The sequence below is a fragment of the Emys orbicularis genome, chromosome 4 (genome assembly GCF_028017835.1).
Source record: "Emys orbicularis isolate rEmyOrb1 chromosome 4, rEmyOrb1.hap1, whole genome shotgun sequence".
Lineage (NCBI taxonomy): Eukaryota > Metazoa > Chordata > Testudines > Emydidae > Emys > Emys orbicularis.
In genome coordinates, this window is record NC_088686.1 from 124,906,259 (window position 1) to 124,919,875 (window position 13,617).

Genomic DNA, 13,617 nt, shown 5'->3' on the forward strand with positions numbered 1-13,617 from the left:
CCTCAGTTTACCCATCTGTAAAATGGGGATAATGATACTGCTCTTCCTTTCTGGAATGCTTTGGGATCTGCGGAAGGAAAGAGTTAGTGAATATTATTATTTAATACACACACGCAAGGAAAGCTCTCCCAGTCCCAGCGCTCCCATTCCTTCCATCAAAACTTCCAATCCTTCTTTCGGAGTCAAGCAAGAGTTCTTCCAGTGTGCAGACAGACCCGACCTAGCTTTGCTCTCGCTGGCAGGAGTACCAACAGCAGTGAAGCTGCGGCAGCATGGGCTAGTCAATCGAGTCCACATCCAGGGTCCCAGGCAGGATGGTTATTGATACAGCACCTGCTGCTGCGACTTCACTGCTATTGTTATTTGAGTTAGCTAGTGCAAAGCTAGCTTGGGTCTGTCTGCCGTCACCCTCTGATTGTGTCTGCCGTCACCCTCTGCTGCCGTCACCCCTCTGATTGTGTCTGCCGTCACCCCTCTGATTGTGTCTGCCGTCACCCTCTGCTGCCGTCACCCCTCTGATTGTGTCTGCCATCACCCTCTGCTGCCGTCACCCCTCTGACTGCGTCTGCCGTCACCCCTCTGCTGCCGTCACCCCTCTGATTGTGTCTGCCGTCACCCCTCTGCTGCTGTCACCCCTCTGATTGTGTCTGCCGTCACCCTCTGCTGCCGTCACCCCTCTGATTGTGTCTGCCATCACCCTCTGCTGCCGTCACCCCTCTGACTGCGTCTGCCGTCACCCCTCTGCTGCCGTCACCCCTCTGATTGTGTCTGCCGTCACCCCTCTGCTGCTGTCACCCCTCTGATTGTGTCTGCCGTCACCCCTCTGCTGCTGTCACCCCTCTGATTGTGTCTGCCATCACCCCTCTGCAGCCGTCACCCCTCTGATTGTGTCTGCCATCACCCCTCTGATTGTGTCTGCCGTCACCCCTCTGCTGCTGTCACCCCTCTGATTGTGTCTGCCATCACCCCTCTGCAGCCGTAACCCCTCTGATTGTGTCTGCCGTCATCCTCTGCTGCCGTCACCCCTCTGATTGTGTCTGCCGTCACCCCTCTGCTGCTGTCACCCCTCTGATTGTGTCTGCCATCACCCCTCTGCTGCCGTCACCCCTCTGAGTGTGTCTGCCATCACCCCTCTGATTGTGTCTGCCGTCACCCCTCTGCAGCTGTCACCCCTCTGAGTGTGTCTGCCATCACCCCTCTGCTGCGGTCACCCCTCTGATTGTGTCTGCCATCACCCCTCTGATTGTGTCTGCCGTCACCCCTCTGCTGCCGTCACCCCTCTGATTGTGTCTGCCATCACCCCTCTGATTGTGTCTGCCATCACCCCTCTGCAGCCGTCACCCCTCTGATTGTGTCTGCCATCACCCTCTGCTGCCGTCACCCCTCTGATTGTGTCTGCCGTCACCCCTCTGATTGTGTCTGCCGTCACCCTCTGCAGCTGTCACCCCTCTGATTGTGTCTGCCGCCACCCTCTGCTGCCGTCACACCTCTGATTGTGTCTGCCATCACCCCTCTGCAGCCGTAACCCCTCTGATTGTGTCAGCCATCACCCTCTGCTGCCGTCACCCCTCTGATTGTGTCTGCCGTCACCCTCTGCTGCCGTCACCCCTCTGATTGTGTCTGCCGTCACCCCTCTGATTGTGTCTGCCATCACCCCTCTGCTGCTGTCACCCCTCTGATTGTGTCTGCCGTCACCCCTCTGCTGCCGTCACCCCTCTGATTGTGTCTGCCGTCACCCTCTGCTGCCGTCACCCCTCTGATTGTGTCTGCCATCACCCCTCTGATTGTGTCTGCCGTCACCCTCTGCTGCCGTCACCCCTCTGATTGTGTCTGCCATCACCCCTCTGATTGTGTCTGCCATCACCCCTCTGCAGCCGTCACCCCTCTGATTGTGTCTGCCGTCACCCTCTGCTGCCGTCACCCCTCTGATTGTGTCTGCCGTCACCCCTCTGATTGTGTCTGCCGTCACCCTCTGCAGCCGTCACCCCTCTGATTGTGTCTGCCGCCACCCTCTGCTGCCGTCACCCCTCTGATTGTGTCTGCCATCACCCCTCTGCAGCCGTAACCCCTCTGATTGGGTCTGCCATCACCCTCTGCAGCCGTCACCCCTCTGATTGTGTCTGCCGTCACCCTCTGCTGCCGTCACCCCTCTGATTGTGTCTGCCGTCACCCCTCTGATTGTGTCTGCCATCACCCCTCTGCTGCTGTCACCCCTCTGATTGTGTCTGCCGTCACCCCTCTGCTGCCGTCACCCCTCTGATTGTGTCTGCCGTCACCCTCTGCTGCCGTCACCCCTCTGATTGTATCTGCCATCACCCCTCTGACTGTGTCTGCCGTCACCCTCTGCTGCCCGTCACCCCTCTGATTGTGTCTGCCATCACCCTCTGCTGCCGTCACCCCTCTGATTGTGTCTGCCGTCACCCTCTGCTGCCGTCACCCCTCTGATTGTGTCTGCCGTCACCCCTCTGATTGTGTCTGCCGTCACCCCTCTGCTGCTGTCACCCCTCTGATTGTGTCTGCCGTCACCCCTCTGCTGCTGTCACCCCTCTGATTGTGTCTGCCGTCACCCCTCTGCAGCCGTCACCCCTCTGATTGTGTCTGCCATCACCCCTCTGATTGTGTCTGCCGTCACCCCTCTGCTGCTGTCACCCCTCTGATTGTGTCTGCCATCACCCCTCTGCAGCCGTAACCCCTCTGATTGTGTCTGCCGTCACCCTCTGCTGCCGTCACCCCTCTGATTGTGTCTGCCGTCACCCCTCTGCTGCTGTCACCCCTCTGATTGTGTCTACCATCACCCCTCTGCTGCTGTCACCCCTCTGATTGTGTCTGCCATCACCCCTCTGCTGCCGTCACCCCTCTGAGTGTGTCTGCCATCACCCCTCTGATTGTGTCTGCCGTCACCCCTCTGCTGCTGTCACCCCTCCGATTGTGTCTGCCATCACCCCTCTGCTGCCGTCACCCCTCTGATTGTGTCTGCCATCACCCCTCTGATTGTGTCTGCCGTCACCCCTCTGCTGCCGTCACCCCTCTGATTGTGTCTGCCGTAACCCCTCTGATTGTGTCTGCCGTCACCCTCTGCTGCCGTCACCCCTCTGATTGTGTCTGCCGTCACCCTCTGCTGCCGTCACCCCTCTGATTGTGTCTGCCGTCACCCCTCTGATTGTGTCTGCCGTCACCCTCTGCAGCCGTCACCCCTCTGATTGTGTCTGCCGCCACCCTCTGCTGCCGTCACCCCTCTGATTGTGTCTGCCATCACCCCTCTGCAGCCGTAACCCCTCTGATTGTGTCTGCCATCACCCTCTGCTGCCGTCACCCCTCTGATTGTGTCTGCCATCACCCTCTGCTGCCATCACCCCTCTGATTGTGTCTGCCATCACCCCTCTGCTGCCGTCACCCCTCTGATTGTGTCTGCCGTCACCCTCTGCTGCCGTCACCCCTCTGATTGTGTCTGCCGTCACCCCTCTGCTGCTATCACCCCTCTGATTGTGTCTGCCATCACCCCTCTGATTGTGTCTGCCATCACCGCTCTGCTGCTCTCACCCCTCTGATTGTGTCTGCCATCACCCTCTGCTGCCGTCACCCCTCTGATTGTGTCTGCCATCACCCTCTGCTGCTGTCACCCCTCTGATTGTGTCTGCCATCACCCCTCTGATTGTGTCTGCCGTCACCCCTCTGCTGCTGTCACCCCTCTGATTGTGTCTGCCATCACCCCTCTGATTGTGTCTGCCATCACCCCTCTGCTGCCGTCACCCCTCTGATTGTGTCTGCCGTCACCCCTCTGATTGTGTCTGCCATCACCCTCTGCAGCCGTAACCCCTCTGATTGTGTCTGCCATCACCCTCTGCTGCCGTCACCCCTCTGATTGTGTCTGCCATCACCCTCTGCAGCCGTAACCCCTCTGATTGTGTCTGCCATCACCCTCTGCTGCCGTCACCCCTCTGATTGTGTCTGCCGTCACCCTCTGCTGCTGTCAGCCTCTGATTGTGTCTGCCGTCACCCCTCTGCTGCCGTCACCCCTCTGATTGTGTCTGCCGTCACCCCTCTGATTGTGTCTGCCATCACCCTCTGCTGCCGTCACCCCTCTGATTGTGTCTGCCATCACCCTCTGCAGCCGTTTCCCCTCTGATTGTGTCTGCCGTCACCCCTCTGATTGTGTCTGCCATCACCCTCTGCTGCCGTCACCCCTCTGATTGTGTCTGCCGTCACCCCTCTGCTGCTGTCACCCCTCTGATTGTGTCTGCCATCACCCCTCTGCAGCCGTCACCCCTCTGATTGTGTCTGCCATCACCCCTCTGCTGCTGTCACCCCTCTGATTGTGTCTGCCATCACCCCTCTGCTGCCGTCACCCCTCTGAGTGTGTCTGCCATCACCCCTCTGATTGTGTCTGCCGTCACCCCTCTGCTGCCGTCACCCCTCTGATTGTGTCTGCCGTAACCCCTCTGATTGTGTCTGCCGTCACCCTCTGCAGCCGTCACCCCTCTGATTGTGTCTGCCGCCACCCTCTGCTGCCGTCACCCCTCTGATTGTGTCTGCCATCACCCCTCTGCAGCCGTAACCCCTCTGATTGTGTCTGCCATCACCCTCTGCTGCCGTCACCCCTCTGATTGTGTCTGCCATCACCCTCTGCTGCCGTCACCCCTCTGATTGTGTCTGCCATCACCCCTCTGCTGCCGTCACCCCTCTGATTGTGTCTGCCGTCACCCTCTGCTGCCGTCACCCCTCTGATTGTGTCTGCCGTCACCCCTCTGCTGCTATCACCCCTCTGATTGTGTCTGCCATCACCCCTCTGATTGTGTCTGCCATCACCGCTCTGCTGCTGTCACCCCTCTGATTGTGTCTGCCAGCACCCTCTGCTGCCGTCACCCCTCTGATTGTGTCTGCCATCACCCTCTGCTGCTGTCACCCCTCTGATTGTGTCTGCCATCACCCCTCTGATTGTGTCTGCCGTCACCCCTCTGCTGCTGTCACCCCTCTGATTGTGTCTGCCATCACCCCTCTGATTGTGTCTGCCATCACCCCTCTGCTGCCGTCACCCCTCTGATTGTGTCTGCCGTCACCCTCTGCTGCCGTCACCCCTCTGATTGTGTCTGCCGTCACCCTCTGCTGCCGTCACCCCTCTGATTGTGTCTGCCATCACCCTCTGCAGCCGTAACCCCTCTGATTGTGTCTGCCGTCACCCTCTGCTGCTGTCAGCCTCTGATTGTGTCTGCCGTCACCCCTCTGCTGCCGTCACCCCTCTGGTTGTGTCTGCCGTCACCCCTCTGATTGTGTCTGCCATCACCCTCTGCAGCCGTTTCCCCTCTGATTGTGTCTGCCGTCACCCCTCTGATTGTGTCTGCCATCACCCTCTGCTGCCGTCACCCCTCTGATTGTGTCTGCCGTCACCCCTCTGCTGCTGTCACCCCTCTGATTGTGTCTGCCATCACCCCTCTGCAGCCGTAACCCCTCTGATTGTGTCTGCCGTCACCCCTTTGCTGCTGTCACCCCTCTGATTGTGTCTGCCATCACCCCTCTGCTGCTGTCACCCCTCTGATTGTGTCTGCCATCACCCCTCTGCTGCCGTCACCCCTCTGAGTGTGTCTGCCATCACCCCTCTGATTGTGTCTGCCGTCACCCCTCTGCTGCTGTCACCCCTCCGATTGTGTCTGCCATCACCCCTCTGCTGCCGTCACCCCTCTGATTGTGTCTGCCATCACCCCTCGATTGTGTCTGCCGTCACCCCTCTGCTGCCGTCACCCCTCTGATTGTGTCTGCCATCACCCCTCTGATTGTGTCTGCCATCACCCCTCTGCAGCCGTAACCCCTCTGATTGTGTCTGCCGTCACCCTCTGCTGCCGTCACCCCTCTGATTGTGTCTGCCGTCACCCTCTGCTGCCGTCACCCCTCTGATTGTGTCTGCCGTCACCCCTCTGATTGTGTCTGCCGTCACCCTCTGCAGCCGTCACCCCTCTGATTGTGTCTGCCATCACCCTCTGCTGCCGTCACCCCTCTGATTGTGTCTGCCATCACCCTCTGCTGCCATCACCCCTCTGATTGTGTCTGCCATCACCCTCTGCAGCCGTTTCCCCTCTGATTGTGTCTGCCGTCACCCCTCTGCTGCTATGACCCCTCTGATTGTGTCTGCCATCACCCCTCTGATTGTGTCTGCCATCACCCCTCTGCTGCTGTCACCCCTCTGATTGTGTCTGCCATCACCCTCTGCTGCCGTCACCCCTCTGATTGTGTCTGCCATCACCCTCTGCTGCTGTCACCCCTCTGATTGTGTCTGCCGTCACCCCTCTGCTGCTGTCACCCCTCTGATTGTGTCTGCCGTCACCCCTCTGATTGTGTCTGCCATCACCCTCTGCTGCCATCACCCCTCTGATTGTGTCTGCCATCACCCTCTGCTGCTGTCACCCCTCTGATTGTGTCTGCCGTCACCCCTCTGCTGCTGTCACCCCTCTGATTGTGTCTGCCGTCACCCCTCTGATTGTGTCTGCCATCACCCTCTGCTGCCATCACCCCTCTGATTGTGTCTGCCATCACCCTCTGCAGCCGTTTCCCCTCTGATTGTGTCTGCCGTCACCCCTCTGCTGCTATCACCCCTCTGATTGTGTCTGCCATCACCCCTCTGATTGTGTCTGCCATCACCCCTCTGCTGCTGTCACCCCTCTGATTGTGTCTGCCATCACCCTCTGCTGCCGTCACCCCTCTGATTGTGTCTGCCATCACCCTCTGCTGCTGTCACCCCTCTGATTGTGTCTGCCGTCACCCCTCTGCTGCTGTCACCCCTCTGATTGTGTCTGCCGTCACCCCTCTGATTGTGTCTGCCATCACCCTCTGCTGCCATCACCCCTCTGATTGTGTCTGCCATCACCCTCTGCAGCCGTTTCCCCTCTGATTGTGTCTGCCGTCACCCCTCTGATTGTGTCTGCCATCACCCTCTGCTGCCGTCACCCCTCTGATTGTGTCTGCCATCACCCCTCTGCAGCCGTAACCCCTCTTATTGTGTCTGCCGTCATCCCTCTGATTGTGTCTGCCATCACCCTCTGCTGCCGTCACCCCTCTGATTGTGTCTGCCATCACCCTCTGCTGCTGTCACCCCTCTGATTGTGTCTGCCATCACCCTCTGCTGCTGTCACCCCTCTGATTGTGTCTGCCATCACCCCTCTGCAGCCGTAACCCCTCTGATTGTGTCTGCCATCACCCCTCTGCAGCTGTAACCCCTCTGATTGTGTCTGCCATCACCCTCTGCTGCCGTCACCCCTCTGATTGTGTCTGCCATCACCCTCTGCTGCCGTCACCCCTCTGATTGTGTCTGCCATCACCCCTCTGCTGCCGTCACCTCTCATTGTGTCTGCCATCACCCCTCTGCAACCGTCACCCCTCTGATTGTGTCTGCCATCACCCCTCTGCAGCCGTCACCCCTCTGATTGTGTCTGCCATCACCCCTCTGATTGTGTCTGCCATCACCCCTCTGCTTGTGTCTGCCATCACCCGTCTGCAGCCGTAACCCCTCTGATTGTGTCTGCCGTCACCCCTCTGATTGTGTCTGCCGTCACCCCTCTGCAGCCGTAACCCCTCTGATTGTGTCTGCCGTCACCCCTCTGATTGTGTCTGCCGTCACCCCTCTGATTGTGTCTGCCATCACCCTCTGCTGCCGTCACCCCTCTGATTGTGTCTGCCGTCACCCCTCTGATTGTGTCTGCCGTCACCCCTCTGCATCCGTAACCCCTCTGATTGTGTCTGCCGTCACCCCTCTGATTGTGTCTGCCGTCACCCCTCTGATTGTGTCTGCCGTCACCCCTCTGCTGCTGTCACCCCTCTGATTGTGTCTGCCATCACCCCTCTGATTGTGTCTGCCATCACCCCTCTGCTGCCGTCACCCCTCTGATTGTGTCTGCCGTCACCCCTCTGCAGCCGTAACCCCTCTGATTGTGTCTGCCGTCATCCCTCTGATTGTGTCTGCCGTGACCCCTCTGATTGTGTCTGCCATCACCCTCTGCTGCCGTCACCCCTCTGATTGTGTCTGCCGTCACCCCTCTGATTGTGTCTGCCGTCACCCCTCTGCAGCCGTAACCCCTCTGATTGTGTCTGCCGTCACCCCTCTGATTGTGTCTGCCGTCACCCCTCTGATTGTGTCTGCCGTCACCCCTCTGCTGCTGTCACCCCTCTGATTGTGTCTGCCATCACCCCTCTGATTGTGTCTGCCATCACCCCTCTGCTGCCGTCACCCCTCTGATTGTGTCTGCCGTCACCCTCTGCTGCCGTCACCCCTCTGATTGTGTCTGCCATCACCCTCTGCAGCCGTCACCCCTCTGATTGTGTCTGCCATCACCCTCTGCTGCCGTAACCCCTCTGATTGTGTCTGCCATCACCCTCTGCTGCCGTCACCCCTCTGATTGTGTCTGCCGTCACCCCTCTGATTGTGTCTGCCGTCACCCTCTGCTGCCATCACCCCTCTGATTGTGTCTGCCATCACCCTCTGCAGCCGTTTCCCCTCTGATTGTGTCTGCCGTCACCCCTCTGATTGTGTCTGCCATCACCCTCTGCTGCCGTCACCCCTCTGATTGTGTCTGCCATCACCCCTCTGCAGCCGTAACCCCTCTGATTGTGTCTGCCGTCATCCCTCTGATTGTGTCTGCCATCACCCTCTGCTGCCGTCACCCCTCTGATTGTGTCTGCCATCACCCTCTGCTGCTGTCACCCCTCTGATTGTGTCTGCCATCACCCTCTGCTGCTGTCACCCCTCTGATTGTGTCTGCCATCACCCCTCTGCAGCCGTAACCCCTCTGATTGTGTCTGCCATCACCCCTCTGCAGCTGTAACCCCTCTGATTGTGTCTGCCATCACCCTCTGCTGCCGTCACCCCTCTGATTGTGTCTGCCATCACCCTCTGCTGCCGTCACCCCTCTGATTGTGTCTGCCATCACCCCTCTGCTGCCGTCACCTCTCATTGTGTCTGCCATCACCCCTCTGCAACCGTCACCCCTCTGATTGTGTCTGCCATCACCCCTCTGCAGCCGTCACCCCTCTGATTGTGTCTGCCATCACCCCTCTGATTGTGTCTGCCATCACCCCTCTGCTGCCGTCACCCCTCTGATTGTGTCTGCCATCACCCGTCTGCAGCCGTAACCCCTCTGATTGTGTCTGCCGTCACCCCTCTGATTGTGTCTGCCGTCACCCCTCTGCAGCCGTAACCCCTCTGATTGTGTCTGCCGTCACCCCTCTGATTGTGTCTGCCGTCACCCCTCTGATTGTGTCTGCCATCACCCTCTGCTGCCGTCACCCCTCTGATTGTGTCTGCCGTCACCCCTCTGCAGCCGTAACCCCTCTGATTGTGTCTGCCGTCACCCCTCTGATTGTGTCTGCCGTCACCCCTCTGATTGTGTCTGCCATCAACCTCTGCTGCCATCACCCCTCTGATTGTGTCTGCCGTCACCCCTCTGATTGTGTCTGCCATCACCCTCTGCTGCCGTCACCCCTCTGATTGTGTCTGCCATCACCCTCTGCTGCCGTCACCCCTCTGATTGTGTCTGCCATCACCCCTCTGCAGCCGTAACCCCTCTGATTGTGTCTGCCATCACCCCTCTGCAGCTGTAACCGCTCTGATTGTGTCTGCCATCACCCTCTGCTGCCGTCACCCCTCTGATTGTGTCTGCCATCACCCCTCTGCTGCCGTCACCTCTCATTGTGTCTGCCATCACCCCTCTGCAGCCGTCACCCCTCTGATTGTGTCTGCCATCACCCCTCTGCAGCCGTCACCCCTCTGATTGTGTCTGCCATGACCCCTCTGATTGTGTCTGCCATCACCTCTCTGCTGCCATAACCCCTCTCATTGTGTCTGCCGTCACCCCTCTGATTGTGTCTGCCGTCACCCCTCTGCTGCCGTCACCCCTCTGATTGTGTCTGCCGTCACCCCTCTGCTGCTGTCACCCCTCTGATTGTGTCTGCGATCACCCCTCTGCAGCCGTAACCCCTCTGATTGTGTCTGCCATCACCCTCTGCTGCCGTCACCCCTCTGATTGTGTCTGCCGTCACCCTCTGCTGCTGTCAGCCTCTGATTGTGTCTGCCGTCACCCCTCTGCTGCCGTCACCCCTCTGATTGTGTCTGCCGTCACCCCTCTGATTGTGTCTGCCATCACCCTCTGCTGTCGTCACCCCTCTGATTGTGTCTGCCATCACCCTCTGCAGCCGTTTCCCCTCTGATTGTGTCTGCCGTCACCCCTCTGATTGTGTCTGCCATCACCCTCTGCTGCCGTCACCCCTCTGATTGTGTCTGCCGTCACCCCTCTGCTGCTGTCACCCCTCTGATTGTGTCTGCCATCACCCCTCTGCAGCCGTAACCCCTCTGATTGTGTCTGCCGTCACCCCTTTGCTGCTGTCACCCCTCTGATTGTGTCTGCCATCACCCCTCTGCTGCTGTCACCCCTCTGATTGTGTCTGCCATCACCCCTCTGCTGCCGTCACCCCTCTGAGTGTGTCTGCCATCACCCCTCTGATTGTGTCTGCCGTCACCCCTCTGCTGCCGTCACCCCTCTGATTGTGTCTGCCGTAACCCCTCTGATTGTGTCTGCCGTCACCCTCTGCAGCCGTCACCCCTCTGATTGTGTCTGCCGCCACCCTCTGCTGCCGTCACCCCTCTGATTGTGTCTGCCATCACCCCTCTGCAGCCGTAACCCCTCTGATTGTGTCTGCCATCACCCTCTGCTGCCGTAACCCCTCTGATTGTGTCTGCCATCACCCTCTGCTGCCGTCACCCCTCTGATTGTGTCTGCCATCACCCCTCTGCTGCCGTCACCCCTCTGATTGTGTCTGCCGTCACCCTCTGCTGCCGTCACCCCTCTGATTGTGTCTGCCGTCACCCCTCTGCTGCTATCACCCCTCTGATTGTGTCTGCCATCACCCCTCTGATTGTGTCTGCCATCACCGCTCTGCTGCTGTCACCCCTCTGATTGTGTCTGCCAGCACCCTCTGCTGCCGTCACCCCTCTGATTGTGTCTGCCATCACCCTCTGCTGCCGTCACCCCTCTGATTGTGTCTGCCATCACCCTCTGCTGCCGTCACCCCTCTGATTGTGTCTGCCATCACCCCTCTGCTGCCGTCACCCCTCTGATTGTGTCTGCCGTCACCCTCTGCTGCCGTCACCCCTCTGATTGTGTCTGCCGTCACCCCTCTGCTGCTATCACCCCTCTGATTGTGTCTGCCATCACCCCTCTGATTGTGTCTGCCATCACCGCTCTGCTGCTGTCACCCCTCTGATTGTGTCTGCCAGCACCCTCTGCTGCCGTCACCCCTCTGATTGTGTCTGCCATCACCCTCTGCTGCTGTCACCCCTCTGATTGTGTCTGCCATCACCCCTCTGATTGTGTCTGCCGTCACCCCTCTGCTGCTGTCACCCCTCTGATTGTGTCTGCCATCACCCCTCTGATTGTGTCTGCCATCACCCCTCTGCTGCCGTCACCCCTCTGATTGTGTCTGCCGTCACCCTCTGCTGCCGTCACCCCTCTGATTGTGTCTGCCATCACCCTCTGCAGCCGTAACCCCTCTGATTGTGTCTGCCATCACCCTCTGCTGCCGTCACCCCTCTGATTGTGTCTGCCATCACCCTCTGCTGCCGTCACCCCTCTGATTGTGTCTGCCGTCACCCTCTGCTGCTGTCAGCCTCTGATTGTGTCTGCCGTCACCCCTCTGCTGCCGTCACCCCTCTGGTTGTGTCTGCCGTCACCCCTCTGATTGTGTCTGCCATCACCCTCTGCAGCCGTTTCCCCTCTGATTGTGTCTGCCGTCACCCCTTTGCTGCTGTCACCCCTCTGATTGTGTCTGCCATCACCCCTCTGCTGCTGTCACCCCTCTGATTGTGTCTGCCATCACCCCTCTGCTGCCGTCACCCCTCTGAGTGTGTCTGCCATCACCCCTCTGATTGTGTCTGCCGTCACCCCTCTGCTGCTGTCACCCCTCCGATTGTGTCTGCCATCACCCCTCTGCTGCCGTCACCCCTCTGATTGTGTCTGCCATCACCCCTCGATTGTGTCTGCCGTCACCCCTCTGCTGCCGTCACCCCTCTGATTGTGTCTGCCATCACCCCTCTGATTGTGTCTGCCATCACCCCTCTGCAGCCGTAACCCCTCTGATTGTGTCTTCCGTCACCCTCTGCTGCCGTCACCCCTCTGATTGTGTCTGCCGTCACCCTCTGCTGCCGTCACCCCTCTGATTGTGTCTGCCGTCACCCCTCTGATTGTGTCTGCCGTCACCCTCTGCAGCCGTCACCCCTCTGATTGTGTCTGCCGCCACCCTCTGCTGCCGTCACCCCTCTGATTGTGTCTGCCATCACCCCTCTGCAGCCGTAACCCCTCTGATTGTGTCTGCCATCACCCTCTGCTGCCGTCACCCCTCTGATTGTGTCTGCCATCACCCCTCTGCTGCCGTCACCCCTCTGATTGTGTCTGCCGTCACCCTCTGCTGCCGTCACCCCTCTGATTGTGTCTGCCGTCACCCCTCTGCTGCTATCACCCCTCTGATTGTGTCTGCCATCACCCCTCTGATTGTGTCTGCCATCACCCCTCTGCTGCCGTCACCCCTCTGATTGTGTCTGCCATCACCCTCTGCTGCCGTCACCCCTCTGATTGTGTCTGCCATCACCCTCTGCTGCTGTCACCCCTCTGATTGTGTCTGCCGTCACCCCTCTGCTGCTGTCACCCCTCTGATTGTGTCTGCCATCACCCCTCTGATTGTGTCTGCCATCACCCCTCTGCTGCCGTCACCCCTCTGATTGTGTCTGCCGTCACCCTCTGCTGCCGTCACCCCTCTGATTGTGTCTGCCATCACCCTCTGCAGCCGTAACCCCTCTGATTGTGTCTGCCATCACCCTCTGCTGCCGTAACCCCTCTGATTGTGTCTGCCATCACCCTCTGCTGCCGTCACCCCTCTGATTGTGTCTGCCGTCACCCCTCTGATTGTGTCTGCCATCACCCTCTGCTGCCATCACCCCTCTGATTGTGTCTGCCATCACCCTCTGCAGCCGTTTCCCCTCTGATTGTGTCTGCCGTCACCCCTCTGATTGTGTCTGCCATCACCCTCTGCTGCCGTCACCCCTCTGATTGTGTCTGCCATCACCCCTCTGCAGCCGTAACCCCTCTGATTGTGTCTGCCGTCATCCCTCTGATTGTGTCTGCCATCACCCTCTGCTGCCGTCACCCCTCTGATTGTGTCTGCCATCACCCTCTGCTCCTGTCACCCCTCTGATTGTGTCTGCCATCACCCTCTGCAGCCGTAACCCCTCTGATTGTGTCTGCCATCACCCCTCTGCAGCTGTAACCCCTCTGATTGTGTCTGCCATCACCCTCTGCTGCCGTCACCCCTCTGATTGTGTCTGCCATCACCCTCTGCTGCTGTCACCCCTCTGATTGTGTCTGCGATCACCCCTCTGCAGCCGTAACCCCTCTGATTGTGTCTGCCATCACCCTCTGCTGCCGTCACCCCTCTGATTGTGTCTGCCGTCACCCTCTGCTGCTGTCAGCCTCTGATTGTGTCTGCCGTCACCCCTCTGCTGCCGTCACCCCTCTGATTGTGTCTGCCATCACCCTCTGCTGTCGTCACCCCTCTGATTGTGTCTGCCATCACCCTCTGCAGCCGTTT